The sequence below is a fragment of the Echinops telfairi genome, unplaced genomic scaffold (assembly GCF_000313985.2).
Source record: "Echinops telfairi isolate 266 unplaced genomic scaffold, ASM31398v2 ScPeMD7_4225;HRSCAF=4972, whole genome shotgun sequence".
Classification (NCBI taxonomy): domain Eukaryota; kingdom Metazoa; phylum Chordata; class Mammalia; order Afrosoricida; family Tenrecidae; genus Echinops; species Echinops telfairi.
In genome coordinates this window covers 11736275-11743538 of record NW_022108124.1, presented here as the reverse complement: position 1 = coordinate 11743538, position 7264 = coordinate 11736275, and the positions used below count along the sequence as shown (strand labels likewise).

The 7264-nt window shown below is 40.4% G+C and overlaps 1 protein-coding gene across 1 annotated transcript in view; it reads right to left on the bottom strand.

Annotated features, from left to right (window-relative positions):
• SPATA16 (spermatogenesis associated 16) overlaps positions 1 to 3090 on the bottom strand; it is a 407618-nt gene extending 404528 nt beyond the window's left edge. Inside the window, exons 1-2 of the mRNA XM_004708583.2 lie at positions 2998 to 3090; positions 2203 to 2328 (exon numbers count right to left, since the gene is read on the bottom strand). The gene's annotated coding sequence lies outside the window, so the exon portion shown is untranslated. The remainder of the gene's footprint in view (positions 1 to 2202; positions 2329 to 2997) is intronic.
• Between the last annotated feature and the right edge of the window lie 4174 nt (positions 3091 to 7264).

Sequence of the window (7264 nt, the reverse complement as noted above, 5' to 3'; positions counted from 1 at the left end):
CAGAGGGGAAGGGAGAGGGCGGTCACAGTGAGATTTGAAAATAATTAACAATCTACAATCTATCAGGGGGCCACAAGGGTTGCGGGGGCAGGAGGGAGGGAAAAAAGGAGGAGCTGATCCCAAAGGCTCAATGGAAAGTAAATGTCTAGAAAGGAACGATGGGTATATGTACGAATATGTTGGATACAATTGATGTATGGTTTGTAACAAGAGTTGTAAGAGCCCCCAATAAAATGATAAGAAGAAAAAATATTCAGTGGTTTAAAAAATTATGTTTATGCATATGTGTAAAACCCTGTCACGGTGTCCCTCTTTTCTTAACTCAGTGCATAGTTCTTAGATAAAATCTAGAGACTTGATAACATGAGCCACACATTAGTGAATTGTGACAGCCGATATTTCTATTTTCAACCCACTGCTTAGTGGGCCTCAACCCAATGACAAGTATGAGATACCCCAAACTTTCTGGGTACACATTCTAAAACCATACACAGGTTCCATATACCCTCTGCGGGCCCACATCCTGAGATACTATCACATCATATTCCAAGTTTCCTGTTTTAATTTTCTGATTTAAAATGGATATGCTTATGAAAGAAGAAGCATAAAACTATGGCTATAAAATCATAGGGTGGTTTGTTAAACAAAAATATCAAACATGAAAATATTGATTATTGGCATATCTTCCATATAAGTCTGTGTATATGTACATACAGAATGGACATATCGTTTTATTTGTATATAATTCATGTATCATACAATTCAACAGTTTAAATATATTTTAAAAGTTGTGCAAACTTACATATCTATTAGTGACTTAACTGCCCAAAAATAAGAATCTTTTTTATCCTTCATTATAAAGTTATATAAATGTAGGCATTGTTGAATCAGATATGTGGGGCTTTATGCCTAGTTCTTCCATTTACTAGATAGGTAAGATGAGAGAAAACACTATCTCAAGAAGTCCATTTCTTCAGATATAAAATTATGACCATATCATATCATAATATGACAACTATATCATAAAGTTTCCTCATAATGCAGTACATGGCTTTGTTTCTTTTCTTATCTTCTTTCCGTTTCAAAGCATTTTTTCTTTGTAGGTTGAATCAAGGCTTACAGAGCAGACCAGCTTTCCACTCAAGAATTCATGTATGTTTAGCTTCATTTCATGATCACAATCCCCAAAATAGAACATCATTTACCCTCCTTCCTCCCAGTGTCTCTGTTTTCTGTTCTAATTCTTCTGAACTCTGTCCTTAGGTAAATGCTTCTCTTTTGATCTCAAATGACTGAATATTCTCAAACATCCTTATCGCACTTGTGTTAAAGACCTGCCTATTATTTGGCTGAAACTGATCTATGAATGACTAAGAGCCAAAGTCTCTAAGATTCACGAGTCTCTATCTGACCAGGAAGGCTGGCCTTTTCTAAGATATTGAGTTTTGTTCCATATTTTTCTCCCACTCTGTCCAGGACCTTCTAATGTGACCCCTTTCAGAGCAGTTGGTATTGGTTGCCAAGCACCTTCCAGATGTTTTGGTCCCCGCATCTTGGAGACTGAATTTCTTATGGTCCATTAGTCCATAGCAATGCTTGTTTCTCTACATTTAAATTTTTTACCTCTTCCAGAAACAAATCAATAGGCCCACCTTTGATGGTTACTTGCCAGCTTTTAAACAGGTCTATATCCTTCTGAAGAGTGTTTCCATCTCTCAAATTCTTCCCTGAAGAATTCCATGTTCTTTGATTTGCATCACCTCAAAATAGCAATGTTGGCACGCTACAAAGACCCAGAGGGTTCATTTGAAATGTTCTTGGAGTGTGGGGAAGGAAATTAAGTCTGATGGATGTGGTGGACGGGGTAAGGTTTCCCAGGCAAGTCTTATAGGGCAGCCCTTGCTACATCAAAGAATGAGTGGATGCATTGTGGTGATGAACAAAAAAATAATAATGATACAACTTTTCTGGCCTTATTTTTATTTTTCAGAAATGAACTATCTAAATGCCTTAAAACTTGTTCTTAATAGACTCTCATGTACTGTGAGAAAACCTATTTAGGTGACCTCTTGGAGAATTTATTCATTCAAAGATTTGTTTACAGTGAGAAACGACAAGAAAGTATTCCCATCTCATAAGAGAGTTATATAAGTAAAGGATGCTATGGCTATATGACAATATGTAATGTTAAAATAAAGTTACCTCTTTCTTCAAAATCGTCCTGTCACCGTAACTTTCTGTCCTGACGTCACTGCGTTGAAATGAACCGTCCCAGCCGATCCCCGCTCCTAAGTTCGTTTGATTGTACCTTTCCTTTTTGAAGACACCCTAATGAGAGTAAAACAAATATAGGACTGAGAGAAATTGCCCGTCGTCGGGCCCTGAGCACAGAGAGAGGTTTAAACACATATGTTTTGGAATAAACCTGTGCAGACATAAACTGAAACCCAGGTAGAAATACATTTTGACTTGCCCTCGTATGTACAGGCTCTGAATGAGCACAAAAGAACAGTGGGGGCACAATGGTTACCCCTTGGGCTGCTAACTGCAAGGAGAGCGGTTCAAACCACCAGCCGGCTCTCATGGGAGAAAAACGGGGCTTTCCACTCCCAGAAAAAGTATTCTCAGAAACCCACCGTGGCAGTTCTACCCTGCCCTTCGGTGTCACTGTGAGTCAGAACTGACTCATGGCAGTGGGTTTGGTCTGGTCTGATGTGAGCACAATGGATTGTTCTGGATTTCCCATTCTTAGCAATATTATCCATCATTTGTTATAATCTGCACAGTGGAATACCTGTGCATGATCCTTAAAACACCGGCAAACAGTTTTTTGGTTATTCTCCATTTTCGGCTAAGATCCATCTGACATAAATGATACCCCTTCTTTTAAGTGTCTTCTGATCTGGCTTGGAATTTCTATCATTTACTAAGCCAGGGAAATTAACAGAGAATCCAGAGAGAGTAAGTGGTTATGTTAGATTCCTTGGGGGGAAATACCTCGGTTCTTGGCGCCAAAGCCTGGCTTGCGGTCCAGGTGAGTTTTTATACAGGATACAAGTTTCAGGTTTTACAGTCACCCGCACGAGCACCCTCAGGGGACTGCACACCCACAAGTGGTGCCCCTGCGGCCAGAGAGAGAGAGAGAGACCGCAGAACGGCCCGGTGAACTGGAAAAAAGCAGTAGGAAAAGAGCGGCGGTCTCCAAGTTCCAGTTTTTAGGGCCTTCCGCTGGGAGGTGTGGTCAATGGTACTGGTTGACCCGATTGGCTGAATTAAGCCCACCTGACCTAGATTGGGCCAATCAAGGTGTACCACCCACCTATGTGTGCCGCCCTTTCCTAGCTGGAGTCTGAATTGGCGCATGCCCGCTGGACACCCTAGTCCCTGTTCTGCTAAGTAACTGCCGTACAAATAAGTAGGTTATGATTGTGCATGAGAAAGTTAGGTATGTATTGCATGTCCTAGTGAAAATATATAGGAAACATTTGCATACGCTGGGCTATAATTCTGGAAGAATCAGCCTTCTGGCTAATGGAGACTACAAATGTGAATTATACCATTCAAGGCAAATACCACAGTAAGAGAAGCAGGGGTGGAGTGGACGTAGGACTTCCATATCAGGACAAATGGATAGGAAGAAAAAAACTGGGAAAGGAAATTCAAGGGCATGTAGTGCCTTAGAAGTGGGAAAAAGAGAACTTTGGGTGTGGGTGGGTGTGGGTATGGATTAATTCAAAATATCACATGGACTCAAATGGTCCAATAAGGGTAGGACAGATAATAGTAGTACTAAAGATTCACTCGCATTTATTAGTAGTAGGTTGTTATTAGAACTGCTAAGCATGCGTTAGCTTCAATGATTGGAGCTCATTCCAGACGTCCTGCTTTTGGCGGGACAGTCCCGATTTAAAACGTCCCGCGGCATTTTAAAAAAGTCCCGATTTGGGGGAAGAACGCACAACAAGCTAGGGAATGGTCTATTTGGTCTATATAGACCAGATTTTTAATCAAGACCCCCCCAAAAAAAAAAACCCTCTCCCCCCCTGTCAATGGTGTCCCTCTTTACCAATGTTAAAATCTGGTCACCTGTAGGAGGCGAGGTCATATGCAAGGCATTAAAAATTGCACAAGAAAAGACGTCCCCGGGTCACATCAGTGGTTGGTTAAGGCCATGGCTATTGATCCCTCCCAAAGGTAACTGATTCTGAAAGGCCATGACTTGATACACTATGGAGGACCACGTGGAGTCAAGTCAACTCTACAGTGACTAACTATAATTTGGCAAGGGACAAGTAAAACTATTTTCAGAATGGTGAGATTTTGGGAGGGGATGTGTTGTTGAAAAGGAAGCTGTATGCAAAGGAAGGGGTGTGAAAAAGGCAGGAGGAGAAGATGGAATGTGAAGGACTGATCTTGGAGGAGGTAGGAGCCGTGTTACAGGACAACGATGGGGTAGAGCCATGAGACAAGGTCAGCGTTAAGGGAGGTCTGAGGCTCTTGCGTCCCTTAGAATACGAGCCCCAATCCAGTGTAGTGACAGGTTAGGAGATGCCATAGGAGGTCTGAGGAGGAAAAAGACTGGAATTGCCAACTCAAGCCTGGGACAGTGCTGCCTTAGGGGAACATAGAAGGTTTGCCAGGCCATGATGAGGGCACAGTGGATGGGGAAGCCATAAATTGGAATTGGAATCGATCCAAGCAGTTGTGTGTGATTCTCTCCATCAGAGCTCAGAAGTGCTGATGTAGCAGCAAAGAAAGCAGGTATTGAAATTGATCCAAAGCAGAGTGTGCAGCCAGGCATTGTGATGAATGGACAAAGGGCTTCCTTCTTTGGTCAAGAGGCAGAATTGAGACAGCTGTAGCTGAGGAGGAGCTTCACATCTTCAAATAAGACACTCATAGAGGAATTTTGGTTTGCAAAGACAGGTGTTTGCCAATCCTTTCTTAAGAGATTTGTGAAACTAGATATAAATGAGTTCTAAATTACAATGATGTACTCTATTTGAAATCTTACATACTGCAGGAAAGAGGTGGAACAGTACTTGGAAATGAAAACATGCTCTACACATATGCAACATTTAGGAAGACATGGATATCGTGTTTTTACAATTAATGGCTACATTAGGAAACAACTTTTTTAAATGGATAAAAAGACTTCAAAATCAGCAGATACATTGTCTTTGTTCACACATAAATTTTCTTTGTCCTTAATAATTTATAAACTTTCATTTTGAGTATACATTCTTTTTATGTTTAATTGATATTTAATAAAGTGTAGGGATATAAGGCTCTTTGTGTTCTAAGAAAAATAAATAATAAACATTGACAATTAAAAATATAGGCTATTAATATAGATCTACCACTGAATCACCTTCACCAATGTCAGATTTTTGCATACTGCATGTTAGAAGCAAATGGTTTTGGAAATAACACATTGCCAGATAGAAAAAAAAAACTAGGTCTTTAAAAATCTATATAATTAGTAGTATTAAATTTCTTGGTGCAAGAACAGTCAAGAAGTATTAGTTGGAGTGTATAATTATTCTTATTAAAATTAATTTTAAGTGGTAATCAGAAAAAGATCAGAAGCTTGACGGGTTTTTAAATCTCAAAGCATCACTAAGAAAGGGACTTTACTATTTCACTGCACATTTAATTTTCCTGCACATTGAAGAAAAAAAATTTGCTTTTCATGCCTTTCAGAACGCTTCTAGGAAAAAGGTGAAAATATATTTTGGCAATCCTTCAGCCTATAAGTGGAAATCTGGCTGGACAATATTTTAATATAAATTGCTACTTAATATCACTTGGTGTTCCATGTTTAAAAATGGCCACTGTTCATGTTGGGTAACTGTTTCATAAATGCTTTAATGGTTCTAGTATTGAACTCCATTAAGGCCAATTTGGGCCCTAAACATATAGTCTTGTGCCCAGAAATTATTGGTAAGCAATTTAGAAAAATGAAATAGACATTTGATGTGGGGCATATGCCAGTGGTGGGTGTCTTATTCCATGAATGGTGCTGCAAAACCTCTGCCTTCCCCCAGCTGTCTCCCACCTGCACTGCCCTGGTAGGTTTTCTGCTGCACTTGAACCCCAATTCGCTTCATTAGAGCAACTTTTCTGGGCTGTGCCAAGAGAGAAGGGGCACTGTCTTTCGGGGTCCAGTGTTACAGTGATGCCAGAAGACAGGAGACTTTCGGTTCTTCTTCAATATGCCCTCATCTCTGTATGTCTATGCAGGAGTGTGGCCATAGGGGTGTGGACACCTTCCTGTGCCCTTCGTTGAGTGTGGGAGCTGGGGAGGGCAGGGGATGGCATAAAAGGAGAGGGGCATTTGTGTTGTTACTGCATAGGAGTAGGAAATCTGCAAACCAGGGTGAGACCAACGATGTAGAAGGGTATTGGAAAGGGGAAGAGTGATCAAATTAAACTTGGTTTGTTTTCAGTGTTGCCTAGAATTAGTCCAATTAGGCTACCTGCACCTGCACAGATCTTCAGCCTATGAAGCCCTGGGTAGGGTTGCTGTGAGTCGGAATTGAAACAATGACAGTGAGTGTGAGAGTCCCTGAACCTGTAAGATATTAGAGAAAAGCAACGTAAAATCCCGGGTCACGAACTTAACACTTATACTGGCTTTTGAGTTTCCATATAGTATCTCTACAGGCCGAGTCTCTGTCACTTAGCTCGGATTTCATAAAGGAACACGAGAATTTGAACTTAAACTTTCTGATCTTGGGATGTGAGCATGTTTTTTCCTATAGGAGACTGTCCTGTAAAATAAATGTTGGAGAAAGAGAAGGCTTTCTCCTCTCTTAAAGAGTTACAGTCTTAGAAACCTGCAAGGGGTCACTATGAATCAGACTCAACTTGATAGACAGCAGTGGGTTTGAATTTGGAGTTACTAAAGTAATCCAACCATCACAAGAATTGAAAATGGTAACTTCATTTAATTCTTTCTTTCTTTCTTTCCAACTCTCTTTAGTTTCTATCCTCTAGGGTTAACTCCACCATATTTAACATAACCCTTTTAGAGCGCTTAGCTGAAATTTAAAGAGACGAAGGCAGAGAGAGGGAGCGGGAAAGAGACAAACTTTTCAGAGAAACACTTCAAAAGAACTTCTTTTCCGAGTTGCACATAGACTTTTTATTTTCATTTCAAATTCAGGGTTTCTAGGGTGTGAAGCCCATGTTTTATTCTTAGTTTTGCTAATGAGTCATTCTCTGTCTTGGACACCTCACTTAACACGCTGTAACCTAGTCA